The sequence below is a fragment of the Pseudopodoces humilis genome, chromosome 18 (genome assembly GCF_049639895.1).
Source record: "Pseudopodoces humilis isolate 2021_Gansu_Grassland_sample_001 chromosome 18, ASM4963989v1, whole genome shotgun sequence".
Classification (NCBI taxonomy): Eukaryota; Metazoa; Chordata; class Aves; order Passeriformes; family Paridae; genus Pseudopodoces; species Pseudopodoces humilis.
The window spans coordinates 13,110,217-13,126,014 of record NC_142217.1 but is presented as its reverse complement, the minus strand read 5'-3'; the positions used below and the strand labels follow the sequence as shown (position 1 = coordinate 13,126,014).

At 54.6% G+C, this 15,798-nt stretch overlaps 1 protein-coding gene across 2 annotated transcripts in view; it reads right to left on the bottom strand.

The window, feature by feature from the left end:
• ELFN1 (extracellular leucine rich repeat and fibronectin type III domain containing 1) overlaps positions 1-15,423 on the bottom strand; it is a 102,025-nt gene extending 86,602 nt beyond the window's left edge. Inside the window, exon 1 of one of the 2 annotated variants that reach the window (XM_088064071.1) lies at positions 15,328-15,423. The gene's annotated coding sequence lies outside the window, so the exon portion shown is untranslated. Of the gene's footprint in view, positions 1-12,256; positions 12,352-15,327 lie in introns of those variants that run through there. The other variant, XM_088064070.1, reaches the window with a different exon arrangement.
• Positions 15,424-15,798: the final 375 nt, after the last annotated feature.

Sequence of the window (15,798 nt, the reverse complement as noted above, 5' to 3'; positions counted from 1 at the left end):
TTGTTCTAATCATCAGAACTTCTTGCCACAATGAGCAACTAGACAGTTGTCATGTTACCTTAGATGTATCATGGCAGGCAGCTAATCCTGTTGGTCATAAATCATGTCCCTTTCAATCTCCATTATGTAGCCAGAGCAAATTTGTTATGATGCATGTGTCATTACACACCAATGCCTTTCCATTATCATGTAACTGGATACCCCCAAGGTTTGTAATTTGCAGTATAATAGTAATTTTTAAGGAACCATTGGTAATCAATAGCTCTCAGCATCACTGTCAGGATCATTTGCAAAACAAATAACAACACTGATCTCAACCAGCTTTACAGGAGGGATATTTAATCCCCATGAACTGCATTATATGATGGATAAGCAAGGAATCCTAGACTGTGTATCATGTATTTTTCTTGGATTAAATATCACTTCAATCAATGTTGCTCCCAGCTGTACAATGCTGTCTGTTTTCACTGGGTAATGCTGAAGTATTCTTTTACAAATAAATTGACATCAGCTACGTGCTGGGCAACAAAACCCCAGGGTGGGGTGTGAGGAGGGGGCACGGCCAGGGGCAAGGCCGATGTGATGCTCAGGGGAGCAGCAGCAGGGCTGGGGGCACAGGGGGCTGCAGGCACCCACAAAAGGGGCACTGCCAAGGGGCACAGCAGATGTTTGACCACGACCACTGCTGTGCTGGGGTGAGCACAGATGGTTCTCAGCCCTGAGAGGCAGAGCTCAGGGCAGGGATGCTCCCTCCCAGCGTGGGTTTGCTGTGCACAGCTCTCCGAGGCACAGACCTGCCCTGGACACCAGAATGCCCAGTACAGCCCCCGTGCCAAAACGGAATGAGCAGCAGTGTCCACACAGAGTTGGGTTTAACTGAGTCACCCTGTAGCTACAGAAGTGCTGTGTAGTGTCATCTACGAGGTTCAGCCATCGCCTCACCATCTAACAGGGCAACAAACAGATTTTACCTACTGCTTTTCCTTTTCCTTCAGCATGCACAGGCAGAGGCTGGGATTTGAAGGCACCTGCATCCCAGCCACCCTGCCCTGGCTGTGGTCAGTCTGTCCATCTGCATCCCAAGCCCTGACAACCTTCAGTGTGGTTTTTCCATTTAAAAATGGGGACAGAAGCAGCTGATCCAGCTGGACTCCATGCAATCAGTGCAGGGAGAGCACTCCCATGGACACTGCCGGCCTTGGGCTGTGCCACAGCCCAGGGCTCCCTAATGAACATCTCCCAAGTCAGATTAAACACCACGCCTGTGCTTCAGCAGCCTCACAGCCAGCCAGCCAGAGTGACCTGTTGCATGGCCAAGAGCCAGCCAGCACCTGCACCTTCCCTTACAGATGGCTTTCTGAGGCATTAAATCCACATTTAAATTTTCTACTCAGTTCTGCCTCTTCGGAGCTCTCCAGCAGAGCCGTATCTCGTTCCTTGCAGCTGGAGACACCTTTAGCAAAATCTCCAGCTCCTACTGATGTGGAAAAATTCATGCATTTCTCTCCTTGTGTAAGCACAGGTCTGGCATTCACGGCATTTACCAGAGATAAGCCCCAAATCGCTCATCGCTAGAAACCCCGCACTTTGGTAAGGGCAGACAGAGTTGGGATAAACAAAACCCACCCTTGGACCCTAACTAAACACTTCAGCTGCAGGAGATTACAGAATCCTATTTAGTTATAGCAGACAGCATTTTCCACAGAGGAAACATCATCAACCTGGCTCTAGGAAGCCTGTCAAATGAAAACATTTGGAAGGAGGAAGAAGTCCAGCTTGGTTTGGTTCATTTTTAGAGACAAATGTGGTTTAGAAATGGGATTAACTGGGGCATCCTGGCACCCCTTTCTGCTCAGCAGCACCTCAACTGGGCTGTGCACTCCTGCAAGCTCCTGGCTGCCCCAAGGAAAATGCCATTAAAGAAAATACAGCTATTTTTAAAGCTAGAAGGACAAATTCTCCTCCCAGTTACACCAGTGACCTCGTGACTCTCTACAAGGTTGGGCAGGCACAGCTCTGATTTGGGGCTATTTTGAGCATCCTCCAGAGTCACCAGGCACCCAGCAGGCAGAAAGCACCGAGGGGCAGGATAAGGCCCTTGTCTTCAGGTAGTCAGACACAACCTGTTAAGACAGCAATAACTTTCACCAACAAAAGAATAAAATATTAATTCCCTTTTTAAATAAAACACTTTAACCAACACAACCACTTCCCCCATATGCACATGGGCCTGAGCAGGGCTGGTGCTCATTGCTGGTCCTGCTGCCATCCCCACTCATTCATCACACATGCACATGTAGTACGAACTCATTCAGGGCTCTTCTGCAGATAAAATATTTAAATGGTTTATACTTTGCTATCCTTTTTAAATGAGATGGAATTACCATAAACAGACTTGGGCTCACTTGCTCTCTCCACCACCTGTTTTGCTTTTAATATTCTCCCTGCAGTTTCATCAGGCTGCATCCAGGTTGATCCAGGAGCTTCAGGGGCATGATCCGTGCTGGTAACTGGATGGAGAGCCCTTGGGCGCTGCAGATATTGCAGTGGGATGAGGAAGCAGTTTGTGCTCACTTGAGCAAGCACATGGGCTATGGTGTGACTGAGGGGATGTCACACATGAAGAGAGATGCAGAGCCTGGACTTTCCCACCTGTGTTTGCCCAGCTGGGATGAACACAACCTGCTTTGCCATCTGACCCAGCCTGTTTGTGCTTACCCTTTCCAGGAGCTGCTGCTCCCACCCCAAGGCAGCAGCCACATTTTGGCAAAAAGCAAAATCCTGGGCAAGCCGGCAGACAAGACACGGCCAACACGTAATGTTGCTGCTGATGTGCTGACATATCACCCAAAACCTTCAAGAGGCTTGAAGGAATTTCCCAGCTTGTGTGGTCCAAGGAAGATGTAACCACAACACAGAGGCTTTCCCCACACTGCCATGCCCTGCTCCCAAGTGTCCCAGGAGGCTGCAAACCCACACAGGCTTCACCAGGAATCCTGATGGACAATGACTGAGCCAAGCAACCAGTGATTCTACCCAAATTCACCCCCATGCTCTCACCAGGGCACCCAGCACTGCTGCCCCTGGTGCAAGGGGAGAGGGGACACACCCATGGGCAGGGAGGGAAGATCTCTCCTTCCCTGCAGAAGCCTGGAGATGGAGAACGCTTACAGCTGTGTCTGCATCCATATGCATAAGAGAGCAGGCCCTGATCCAGCACACGCTTACGTCAATCTGCCGTCACCAAGATTTAGGAGAACATTTAAAATTAAACAAAAATTTCCTTGCACTGCAAAACTAAGGACAAAGGAAAGCAAGGAGGTCTTGTGGGTAGTGCAGAAGCAGGTGTTGAAGGACCTGGTCCCAGCAAGGTTCTGGTACTGACACCCCAGATAACCCTGGGCATGCCACTTCACTTCCAGGTTTACCCACTGAATGCAGCTGCCAGCTCTCTGGATATCATTCTGTTGACAAATAAGGGGCTCTCAGACAGTCACAGAAAACCTGACCAGCTCAGGAGGTTATTTCCCATCTGGCCCCCATGCCTGGCTCTTTACATGCTGTGTGCAGGACAGGTTACCTGGAGCTCAGCACCTCCAAGGACCCCACAAGCCCTGGCTCCGAGGAGCTGCTTGCAATCTAAACCACAGAAGTAAGTCAGCATTTGCAACAACACTTCAGATTTCACCTGCTGAAAAGAAAGACAACAGCTTTTCAAATTAAATAGGGAGAAAAAGCAAGATCAATAAGTGACACACACTTAATTCCCAAGCCAGCCTCATTAAAACAAAGTGTGTTATTCTGTTTACCCCCACAAATAAGAGTTCCAGTGCAAAAGAGAGTGTACTGTCCTAAGGGCTACACAAGCTGACGATGTTTTATGACTGTTTTGTTAAGACAGGGACTGGAATGGAAAAAAAAAAAAAAAAATCATAATATGAATCATCCATTCTTTATTGACAGAGAGGGGGAAAAAGCCATGCAGAAAATTTGGGGCTTTTTCTTAAAGCCAATGTGGTATTAAAGAATCTACAAGCTAGTTCACAGCTGGAAAGAAATTTAATATAGGACTTTCCTGCAAAACTATTGAAGAATCATAGAATCATTTATATTGGAAAATACGTCCAAAATCATCAAGTCCATCAGTGAAGCTCATGAGTAGCAAACTGACCCACACAGTAAACAATGAGACAAACTTCTCTGAACTTCATGGGGCTGTGATGTCCACTTTGCTTGTAAGCATTATGGATGGATTTTTTTTTAGTTTTTTTTATATATTTTCCAACCTAAGTGACCACATGGTTTCTAATGAAGCTTTAATAATCTCATCCCACATATTTATTTCCCCTTTTTTCTTTATACGTGAAGCAGTTACACAAACTCTGCAGCCCAATTTCTGCTCCCTTGTGAACTGGGACAGAGGCTGAAACATGTTGATTTAGTGGAGTTTTCCCCTTACTCCTCTGTGGTAGATGTTCTCCAGAAGCAGTTGCATTACTCCTGAGCCTGGGCTTCAGCATTTCCACGGGGAGTGTGAAAAAGGAGCCAGGACAGGTGAGTGACCCCAGAGGGGCTCAGTGAGGTGTGGATCCCCATCCACCCTATGTGCACCCCTCATTTCCAGCCCCACGTGCCTGCTCAGCAGAGCTCCACTCCAATTCCCCTCCGTGTCCTGCTCTGCTGCACGGCTGGCAAAGCACAGCCTGCTCCAGCACCAGCCAGCCCCCACGGACAAAGGCTCAAACCCAGGCACAGTACAAGTTCAATGGTGCCACAAAGCACAAGAGACTGGCTTGAACATCCAGATTTTAAACACAAAGAGGTTTCCAGCAGCTCTCCATCCCCCTTGGGCCGCACAGCAGACTTTGCAATTCATTGTTCAGCACCACCTTCCCCAGGAGACGGCGTCTGGAAGTGACATTACTGCAGTGCCACCCTCCAGCCCCAGGAGTCAATCAGCTCGGTGCCACCAGCAGTCCCATCCCTCATCCCACTGGTCCTGATGGATGCTGTGTCTGTCACAGCCCTGATGTCTGCCCACATCAGCCTTTGTACCTGCTTCACCCTGAGCAGGTGCAGACCAGCACGAGGGTTACAGGGTTTGCATTCCAGCCCCATCCTCTGGCAGGAGTAAAGCAGAAATAGGTATTTTTTACACTGCGAATCAGATATTTAATACCTTTGTTTAATCATTGCCCTTTCTGGCTTTAACAATTCTACCCTTTGGAGGGGGGGGGGGGGCAGTGAGGGCTCAGAAGTGAGTGGGAAGTGCCCCTACAGTGCTGCTCCACACACCCCTGCTTTTACTCCAGGCCAGGCACAAATTTCTCAGCCCAACGATCAAAAGAAACTACTTCAACTTCACAAGTGTCCCAGGCCTTTTTCTGGTAACCAGACTGACCAACTGTTTAGCCTGAAGAGGAAAGGGTTAATAGATAATATCACAAGATGAGCCCCTGGGCCACACAAGTACCATCTCCTGCTCGGTGAACCACCAGCATTAAAGGAACCAGCACTGAGCTGAAGTTAAGACATTTATCCTTTGACAATACCCCACTGCAACAACTTTATTTTGATGATACGGGATGATTAATGCTTACAGCCACTGTCATTTCCTTTGATAGATTTTTGGGGCTGTGGAGTGACATTTGCTCAATGCACCGTTCCTGAAAAGCTGCACTCATCGTAGCGTGGAGGAGAGGGATGCTCCATGCATCAGCCATCAGTAACCTGCCTCTGCCAGCTGCAGGTGGCCAGGAGAGATACTGTGAAGAATTGGGGGATGCTCACAAAAAGCCTTGACTGGTAAAGGCTGTGGAGCGAGAGGAAGGTGTGTTAAACAGCCAGCATTGCAAGAAATTGTGAGTTTGTCTTTCTCAGTAGAAAGAAAAGAGATTGTTGGTTGCAAACATCACAGCCAAGAGCTGCAGCAGACTTTGCTGTTTTGCCACAAACACACTGGAAGATCAGATCCTTAGAGACTCTCCGGGGCTGTGTCGCAGCCACAGCAAGCTCTCACAACTGCTCTTGAAGGCAAAACACATCCAAAAAATCACACTGATCAATCAGTAAAATAAGACAGATAAATGTCTCAACTGTAGCCTTCACTAATGGCAAAAAACCCTAATCCTTGGAAACCTTAATCTTAACCTGTTCGCCTCTGAGTTCCCCCCACCTGTAACACGAGGACAAGAATAATTTCCCTCTCCCGGCTGCTGCAAGGTTCTCCTAATCAATCAGCTCATTAATTCATGCAAAGCATTAGACAGGCAGCAGATGGATGGCTTTACACAATGATGTTTTCTACAGTGAAATATTTCTACTTAATTCTCCACCAGCAGCCGCCTGCCCACTCTCGTCACACCAGCACGGGCTCGTCCAGGCTCACACAGGGACACCGTGAGGTCCAGAGCAGCGGAGCCTCCTCTGGATCCAAACAGCACCCGGTGCCACATGGAATTCCCTGGCTGGAGACACCCTTTCCACAAGGCTTCTTAACAGACTTGCCTCATATTTAAAAGCAGTCTCAGGAGCGTAATGATTTTAAATTCACTCCCCGCCGCAGTCAATCAATGGAGCGGCGGCTGCCGGTGCCTGGCGAGCAGGCGGTGATGAATGGGGCTTTGGAGGCTGCACGGCTCGCCTCCGAGCGAGAGCAGAGCGTGGGCAGAGGGTGGGGAAGAGAAGCAAAGCCAGGAACAAAAATTAAAAAGAAGAAATGGGGCGGGGGGTAGAAAAGCCCAAACTGCTCTCTGCAAAGTTGGGACAAGTGCAGGTCTGGAAGGCGTCGCTTGGAGGGAGCAGTCTTGGCTTGCGTTCCTCTCCCTGATCAGTTACTATAGCTTGAATAAACCAGGTAATGCATTTCTTTCAGGCAAGTGCTAACCCCAAGCCTGGCTTGTGGCAAGGACCAGAGCCTGGCACCAGCACCCAGTCCTGCACGTGTGCCACTGACCCAGCTCTGCTTTCCAGGAGCTGCCAAAGAACAAATGCCCGAGAGCAGCTCTCGGGAGCACATCTTCCCTGGGGACAGAGCAGTGAAGGGCACAGGAGCAAAGGTGCTGTCCCTCAACCTTTCCCTTGAAGCAGGCAGACAAGCCCCACGGTGACACACAGCTCCCTGTGCCTCCCCATCCCTGTGCAGCGCCAGGTGCCAGGAGGAGCAGCCCTGTGTGTCACACTCACACCAGAGGGACAGGGAGCACCCACCCCTGCAAGTACCACGAGTTTCCAGAGAGGAAAAAAATCAAATAACCCCATTTGGAGGAGCCCAAAGGGCCTAATCCTGCCCCAGCATGCTGCAGATCGCCCTGCTCTACGGAGAACAGATGCTGCTCAGCATTCAAAAGGAGATGCTTCAGATCTGGGCTCTTTTTCTCCCTCTTCCTCCCATTACAGGGTCAGGTCAGTGCTGTGCAGCCTGTCAGCGTAAAAAAAATATTTAAAAAAAAATCATAATACAGAAAACTGGTATTCCCAAAGAAGCTGCAGCTTGTGGAATGAGCATCACAGCTGAGTATTACGAGTCTCACAAAGCAGAGAGGGGAAAGGGTCAAAAATGAAACTCACCACACCAGCAACATAAAAATATGACGCAGTAAATTAATGATGTTGCTCCAATTTGAGAAAACAGTAATTAAGAATGTGTAATTGAATTAATGCATTATTTAGAAACCCCAGCAAATCCTGAGTGGGAATATAAATACATTATAGAGTTCCTTTGACATCAAGTCTCTCTCATACCTCACTAGCCGCAATTTATTTTAATGTCACCAGAATCTCCAGATTTATTTATGTCCTTGCCATTGACCACTGCTTTTCATTTATCCCACATATCAATATCCTCTCCCCTCAATTCCACACACTCAAATGCTCCATATGGAGTGGTGATGACCATTTGATAAGTCATAAGTAAGTGTAATTAATTAGCTCAGCTCATCAACCACTTCCCCTCCCAGTGTCCCGCAGCCACAGATCTGGGTCTAATTTGTTTAGAGCCTGGAAAAACATCAAATACCTCATTAGAAAATAAATCCATGCCCTAGAAATACATTTTTTCTGCAGCTTCAAGTGTTTGCTCCATGTTACACTGGGAAAGGCCCTGCACAAGCAGGATCTAAACCCAGCCCAGAACAGGTCAAGAAACCAATATCATCTCATCGTGAAAATAGTAGAAAATAGTATCTCAGTATAAAGGCAGGGGAAAAGTCAGCCCCTCAAAGGTATCACAGCAGATGTTTGTACCTGTGAAAGGTCCTGAGATGGTGCATTTGGAGCTGGGATGGTTTAGGAGTGCTTTGGGTATTTAGCAAGAGGCTTTACAAACATTATTCTTCCCTCATTTTGAGCCTTTCACAGCAAGGGTTGGGGTTCTTACTACCATTTCTAGGAAGAGATAAAGATACACCAAAAAGAAAGAAAGAAATCCAGCTAAATTGCTTAAAACTGCTAAAGACACTTTTAAGGAAAGCAGCACGAGAAAATAATGCAGGCAAATCCACGTTCACATACATACATATAACTCTGGGAAAAGGAAAAAAAAACAGCACTAAAGTGCCTTGTGTTAGGTATGAGCATACACTGTAGCAAAATATGCATGCTGTTTATAAAACATATTGGAAAACTTTTCCTTAAAAGATGCCATAGAGAGTATAAAATTTTATGATCTCTGCCTGTCCATTTTACAAGGATATACACAAACAAGTAGCCAAATCTGCCTGCAGTTGAACTTCATTAAATCCAATGAATGAGTTTGGCCCACAAAAACTCTGCACTTACTGTAATAAAGTTAAAAGCTGACAGCAGCTGATACAGTAAAACACATACATTTCCATACATTTATTCCTGCAGATTTAAAAATACAAATGAGCTTCAGAGATTGCCCTTGTCCAGCTCATAAATAAATGCTGGAATAGGAAAGAAAAAAAACCCTGATCTTGGAGATATTCCCACTGATTCCCTCTAAGCACAAAGGAGAGAGGGGTAAGGAGAAGAGAGCAGAGTTGTGGTCATTTGGCTTTTCTGAGAGCCCTGAACACATACAATGTGTGTGTTAGAATGAACCCCTGATGGTTTGGTCCCTGGGGGCAGGACCCCACCCAGCAGGAGCAGAGTCACAGCTCTGGGACCCCACTTCTCCCTCATCAGTCCCCAGAGAGGACAACAAGCTCTCAGGGCACAGATGTGGGATGCTCTGCTCCCTGAGGGAGCTGTCCACACTTGCATTAGCAGAGGGCTTTCCTCATGACTTCTACAGCCACTGGACCATCTTTAACTGTACCTTGAGCCTCACATTGCATGGGGGATCAGACCAGGTAGTGCAGAGGCCAAGCCCAAATAACAGATTTAAGCCTGTCCTGATTGATAGGTGTTTTGGGTTTGTTTGTTGAGGTGTTTTATTAATCACATGCAGCTTTCTCACGGGCTGCTGCAATAACCAACTCCCAGCTACCCCTCCCCAGGTTCCTGCTGTGTCCCCTCAGCTTCCTCACCCAGGCTCATAAACCCCCTGCAGCCTCTGTGCCACCTCCCCCAGAGCCTCCTGCCCCAGCTCCCAGGTCCCCCTCACCTGGAGCTAACTCTCACCACTCCTTTCACTGACATTTATTATTATTTGCTCCTATGACAGGGATGTCTCAGGGACTGAGATAACCCTTGTGCTGGCTACATACACTCCCCACTCCAGCAGCCAAGTAACACCACACGAATCATTTCAAGCTCTTTGTCCTCTTTTTCCCCAGCTAGCCCATGGCACTGCTCTGCTGGGGGTTTAGCAGACATGGGACCACAGCTCAGGGTCTCCAGTCCCTTCACCTCAAGGTCCTCACAGATCTACTGCTTTCACAGCTCTGTCTCCCTCCTCACCCACAATTTGGGCAGTGTATTACTCCAGAGCTGTCCCATAGAGCCCCACACACCTCCTCTCCTCCCAACCAGCTTCCTCTGGGCCCAGTTTACTGCTGGCCATCAGATCTCCCTCTCCCCACACCCAGATACTCCACCCCAGTGCTGTCCTGACATCAGGTTCATCCTCAAACCCTCTCCAAGCCCTGGGTTTGCAACACCAAGGAAATCCGGCAGCTGCACGAAATCGTGCCAAGCCCTGCTCGAGGCTGTGCTCCTTGCTCATACCCCCTTTACAGCCTCCACAGTAGCTTCCCATCTCCCCAACCCTGCACCTCACAGCCTTGTTGGTGACTCCACAGCTCCCCACTGCCCAGAACAGCACAGCGAGCCCCCAGCCCCACATCCTCTCCTCGGGATCCTCACTGCCCTGCAACAGCTCCTTCACAAGTCCCTCTGCTCCACCAGACTTCCCAGTGCCCTTTGCCAAAAAACCACATAATTCCAGGCTTTGGCTTCACCAGGAGCTAACACCAATTCACAGCAAGTGCTGGCAGCAAGGATGCTACAGGCAATGCTGTGCTGCTATGGCTGAAATCCTGGCCCTGGAGCAGCCACCAGGGAAAAGCACCCCGACCAGCACGGCTGGGATGCTCCTGGTTGCTGCTTTCTGTGTCCCTCTGGAACACAGGGCTTCACTGACATCACTCACTCACCCCCAGCACGTACGTGGAGAAACAAGTATTGGTAAAAATTGCCCAAGGATAGGGCTGAGACCTGACAAACAGATGGGACAGCTCTGGGCGGTCCAGGGCATGGACCTCGTGTCCTGTCCCCATCACAGTTCCTCCAACCTCAGAGTTACATCCAGAGCTCAGCTTGTAAGCCTCAGAAGCACTGACCACATCCTTCTGTTTGCATGCATCGAGCACTCCTGTGTTTAGCATACGACGGGAGAACCGGAATACATAATCCACAGCTCACAGTAACAAACCTTGCACCTAGAACAAGCCAAAAGCCTGACCTTTCATAGTTAGGCATCCTGGTGAGAGGTTAGATCTTGTGTTTTCTGATCATCAAACAGGGAAACATTAGCCAGACAGAGAGAACAAGCTCTTATCTAGACCTGATTTCTCTCCCCTCCAGGGGATCCTGTAGGATATTTCAGTTCTCTCTCGCTCGCTGTATGATTCTTCCCTCCCCCAGTAGCTTGAAATCAGCCAAATTCACAATCTAATCTGGCCAGGAGTCAAAGGGGAGAAAAATCAAGTCCTAATGCAGTGACTACTTTGAATGGGGAACTGAAGCCAATCAGAAAGGCATTATTGATCCCTGCTCGGAGCACCTTGGTCAGGGAGGGGGAAGCTGCGGGCAGCCGCAGAGCTGCCCACCGCAGCCAGCCAGGGCTGCCCTGCCAGGCCTGCAGCGTTCCCAGCAGAGTTCCCTGCGCCCGCCTGGGCTGGGAGCCGGCCCTGTCCGGCACGGGGTGAGCACCCACAGCCCCCGTGCTGCCCCTGGCGAGCAGCAGCCCCGGGCGAGCAGCAGCGCCGGTGTGTGCGGGAGCGTGTCCCGTGTGCTGCCTGCAGCGCCGTGTTTGTGTGCAAACACTCGCGGTGTGTGTGTATCACCGCCCTGGCGTGGGCCCATCTGCGGGAGCTCCGTGCGACGGGGCGTGCGGGCAGCTGTGCGCTCCAAGGGCTGCGCGCATTCCAGCGGCGCTAGTGCGGGGCAGCTCTGCGGGACAGCCAAGGACAGGGGCAGGGCAGGCTGGCTCTGGGGGTACCTGTGCCGCACAGACCCCGCAGCAAGCAGGGACGGGCAAAGGGTGGCTCAGCGCGGGCAGCGGGACAGGGGCGACCGAGCGTGGGGAGCAGCCCGACAAGGCTGAGCTCAGCTCTGGGCATCCCCGGGTGCGATCCCGCTGATCCGGCCCGCGCCAGCGCTGGATACGGGCTCCTCTGCCTTATGTAACCACGGCAGGCATGGGGCGCCGAAGGGGGGATGGAGACCGAGGGGAGAGGAGCTCCCCACTGAGCCCCGAAAGCAAAGGGGCCGCGGCAGAAGCTGGATACTCCCGGTAACATAACTCTGGAGCCCGGTCGAATGGCGTTGCCACCGGGCAGGCTGGCCCGGCTCGGGGCTGCCCGGTGCGGAGCAGGTCCAGCAGCCGGCAGCTGCCGCCGGGCTCAGCTCGGAACCCTCCAAAGCCGGCGGGCTCGGGGCGGCAGTACCGGGGGAGGAAAGGAGTCCTAGGAAGTTTAAGGACTCCACATTTTGCAAGGAGTCAGGAGAAAAACATGCTTCCTAAAAGAACATCCCAAAGCCTTGCAGGGTCCCGGTAGCTCCTGTCCCCTTTCGGCTGTGTCCCCCAACCTGCCATCCCGGGCACCGCGGGGCACCGGCACCCCCTTACCTGCCGGCGTCGTGTCTGCTGCTGCCTGCCCTGCTCCGGCTCTTCCTCCTCCTCCTCTCCTTCCTCCTCCTCTCTCCCTCTCCCTGCTGCTTGGGGCTCTTTATGGAGATTCATTCATTCATGCCTTCCCATCGGTCCCTCAGCCTTTCCCTGCCTCCCGGAGGCAGAGCGTGTGACGCCTCGCCCCTTTCCAGCCACTTTCTGTTGTCACAGAGCGGCGCTGCCCCAGCCCGGACGCGTGGGCAGCGTCGGGCTGGGGGAGCGTCCCCCAGCTCGGGGTGAGGGGCGTGGGCACGGCACCGACCCGCCCGGGGGGTACAGACCGTCTCTGGCACCCACAGACCCCGGGTCGGCCCCAGGGCTTTTCTCGCTGCCCTCCGCTTTTCCCCATCCCCACGCCAAGCCGCTGTCCATGGCCGCTGGCTCCCACAGAGCAGCGGCTCTGCGGAGAGAGCACGCGTGGGCCCCTACCCCCGGCAGCTCCCCGGGAAAACTCTCGCCCTTTCTTTCCCTCTCTGCTCTTCCCTCCATCCTATTCCAGCTCGTCTTTCCTTCCCCTCTCCCGCTGCCTCCGCACTCGCGCCAGGACCGCATCCCTGTCAGCCGGGCACTGCCCCATCCCCGCCGCTGCCAGAAGCGCTGACTCAAGCTCGGAGCGGAGCCCGGCGTGGTGGGCCAGGACTCACCGGCCACCCGAACAGTCCCGTGTCCTTCCCACCCCACCCTGCGGAGGCCCCCCCGACCCCGGGAGCCGCTCGCTCCTCCAGGTCATCGGGCAAACTTCATCTGTGCTCCAGTCTTCCCCAGGACGGGGATCCCCGCACTGCCCAGCGCTGCACTTCGCGGGGCGGGCGACACGCTCCCCGTCCCTACCGACAGCACCCCGCTGCCCACTGCCACTGCAAACCCGGAGGGTCTGGGGGAGTGTGAGCCCTGCATGGTGTCAGGCAGCACGGCGGGAAGTGCTGATGGGGTATTTTAGGTGCTAAATTCGAGCGGATTGCCTCGTCTCTGCGAAGGCACGGGGTTATTCTTTCCAGGCAGGCAGGGCGGAAGATACATGGTTTTTAAAGACATGGTCGGAAATGTGAAGAGCAGCTCTCGGGTTTTGGCGCTGCCACAGCATTCGGAGCGATACCCCTTCGGAGTGAAACCCCTTAAAAACCCTCCCAGGAGCGCCCCGCCCGCTCCCGTTGAGCCGCGCCGTTCCTGCCGCCGGTGCCACCCCCTTTGCATCGGTGCCATCAATTTCTATTAACTATCGCTTTATTCAACGCTGCAAACTTCTAAATATTTAATCCAGCGCGAACCGGCGGCGGAACGCGCGGAGCTGACGGGAGGAGGCGAGTCCCCGGCCGGGGAGGCGGGAGAGGCGGCTCTGCCCCGGGGGAGCCCGGTGATGCCGGTCTCCCCCGTCCCCTCCCTCCACCGGCCTTTCCCGGGGCTGCAAATCACAGCCTGGACGTGGGCAGCACCGCCGGTCCCCCGGGCTGCCCGAGCCGGAAAGGCAGGGATGAGCGGAGGTGCTGAGGATTCTATCCAGGGAGAGCTGGAGGAGGAAAGGGCTGCCGGGGCGGCACCCCGGCATCTCCCCAGCACCGGGAGCGGCTGCCCGTCGGGTCCCGCCGCGCACGGGACGAGCAGCCACGCTCCACATAGAGCGGGACGAGGGCTCGGGATCTCCGGGGGTTTGGGCTGGTTGGAGGGGTCCTGCCCAGGGAGAGGGGGCTGCCCCCACCTCCCTGGCATCCCCGGGTTCCACGCACCGCCCCGAGGATCCCCAGACCCGGCCAAGCCTCATTTAAAACGCAACCAAGAAAATTCTTTGGCAATTTCGCTGCGCCGACGGGCGAGTGCCCGGTCTGACGGGCGAGTACCCCGGTCCGACGGGCGAGTTTGCCGGTGCTTCGTGTTCTGCCTGTATTCAGGAACCGAGGCGGAACTTTACGGTAACATCTGCCATTATAATTAAAACTGCAACACACCCTCCGGGAAGGAACACGTTCCCGCGCCGTCGTGTGTCCGTACCACCCCCCCACCGCCGCCCTTTTCTAAAAAAAAAAATAATGAAAACAACCAACCAAGCGAAAGCGGCTCGAACTCTCAGGCGGGCATCTGCCCCCCGCCTCCCCCGAGCCATCAGCGGCGGCAGTCGCACCCGGCGAGGTCCCGGGGACCGTCCCCCTCCCCGGAGCACGGACACCCCCCCGCCCTCCTCCACTAATTTTCTTTAATTAAAGCTCTATGTGCGGCGCGTTTGGCGAGGACAGAAATAGCCGCTGAAGGAGCGCGTGTGGGGGGAGGCAGGTCCCAACTGCCGGCGTGGGAATGCAGAAGGGATTGGGGGGGCGGGGGGAGCAGAGCCGGAGAGCGGCTCTGCCACAGCTCCCACCTCAAGGCTCGCAGCCTCCAGGGTTATTTGGGGTGAGGCCGACGGTCTCTCCTGTCCGAGCGCTAAGTGAGGCGCGGTGGCGACCCGGGCGGAAGACCCCTGCCCCCGGGGCGATGCTACTGCCAGTGGCACCGGCTCTTCCCCCGGAGCACCGGGGCTTCCCGCGGGCAACAGTTGCAGAGGCTCCCCCGGGGGATGCTCCGGCTCGGGCGCACCCCGCCGGCGGAGGGAGACCCCGAACTGGGGAACTGGGGATCCCCCATGGGCGGGGGAGGGAACACGGGCCGAGCGGCCGGAGGGGTTCCTGGCTCCGTGGCCCCGGCCCGGCCGTGGGGAGCCGCTCCGGTCCTGATCTCCCGCTCGCCCTGGGGATACGGACAGCGGGAGCAGCCCCGGCCGAGCTTGGGGACTCCCCGCCCGCGGAGAGGAGGGCGCCCCGCTCCCCCCGCCGCCGGCCCCGCGGTCCCCTCCCGCCGGAGCCCCAGCCTGGGCTGCAGCCGCCAAAAGTTTGGCGACACGGAACGGCCACCGGGGGCTGCGCGGGGCTCCCGGGCAGCGCGGGGCGCCGCGGCGGGGCGGCACCCGGCGCGGGGCCGGGGCGGGGCGGGGCGGGGGGCTGCGCTCGGGGTCGGCGGGGGGGGCCGGGGCGGGCTGCGGCGGGGGATGCGGGCGCACCTACCTGCTCCGGAGGCGGCTCCCGGCGCTCGGCGGCGTGCCCAGCCCCGAAGCGCGGTGATGGGCGGCGGACGCACCCGCGGCTGCGGCTCCCCGCGCCCTTCCAAGCGGGCGGGCCGGGGGCAGGAGGCGGGCAGGGAAACGCAGCCGGAGCCGAGCAAATCCCAGCGCTGGAGCCCGGCCTCCGAGAAGAGAAGGGCTGCAGCTCCTCACTGCGTCAGGCGGAGAGCCCTGCCCGTGCAGGCGGCGCCGGGCAGCGCTGCCAGGCCCGGGGGGCTCCACCGGCACCGCTCGGCTCGGCTCGGCTCGGCTGCGATGGGATGGGCACGGAGCGGTTCGGCTCGCTGCGGCCCGGCTGGAGGGCTGCGATTGGCACGGCACGGTTCGGCTCGCTATGGCCTAGCACGGTCCGGTCCGGCTCGGCACGGCACGGTTCGGCAGAGCTCTCTGGGGCTCGGTGACGGCCCGGAGCTTG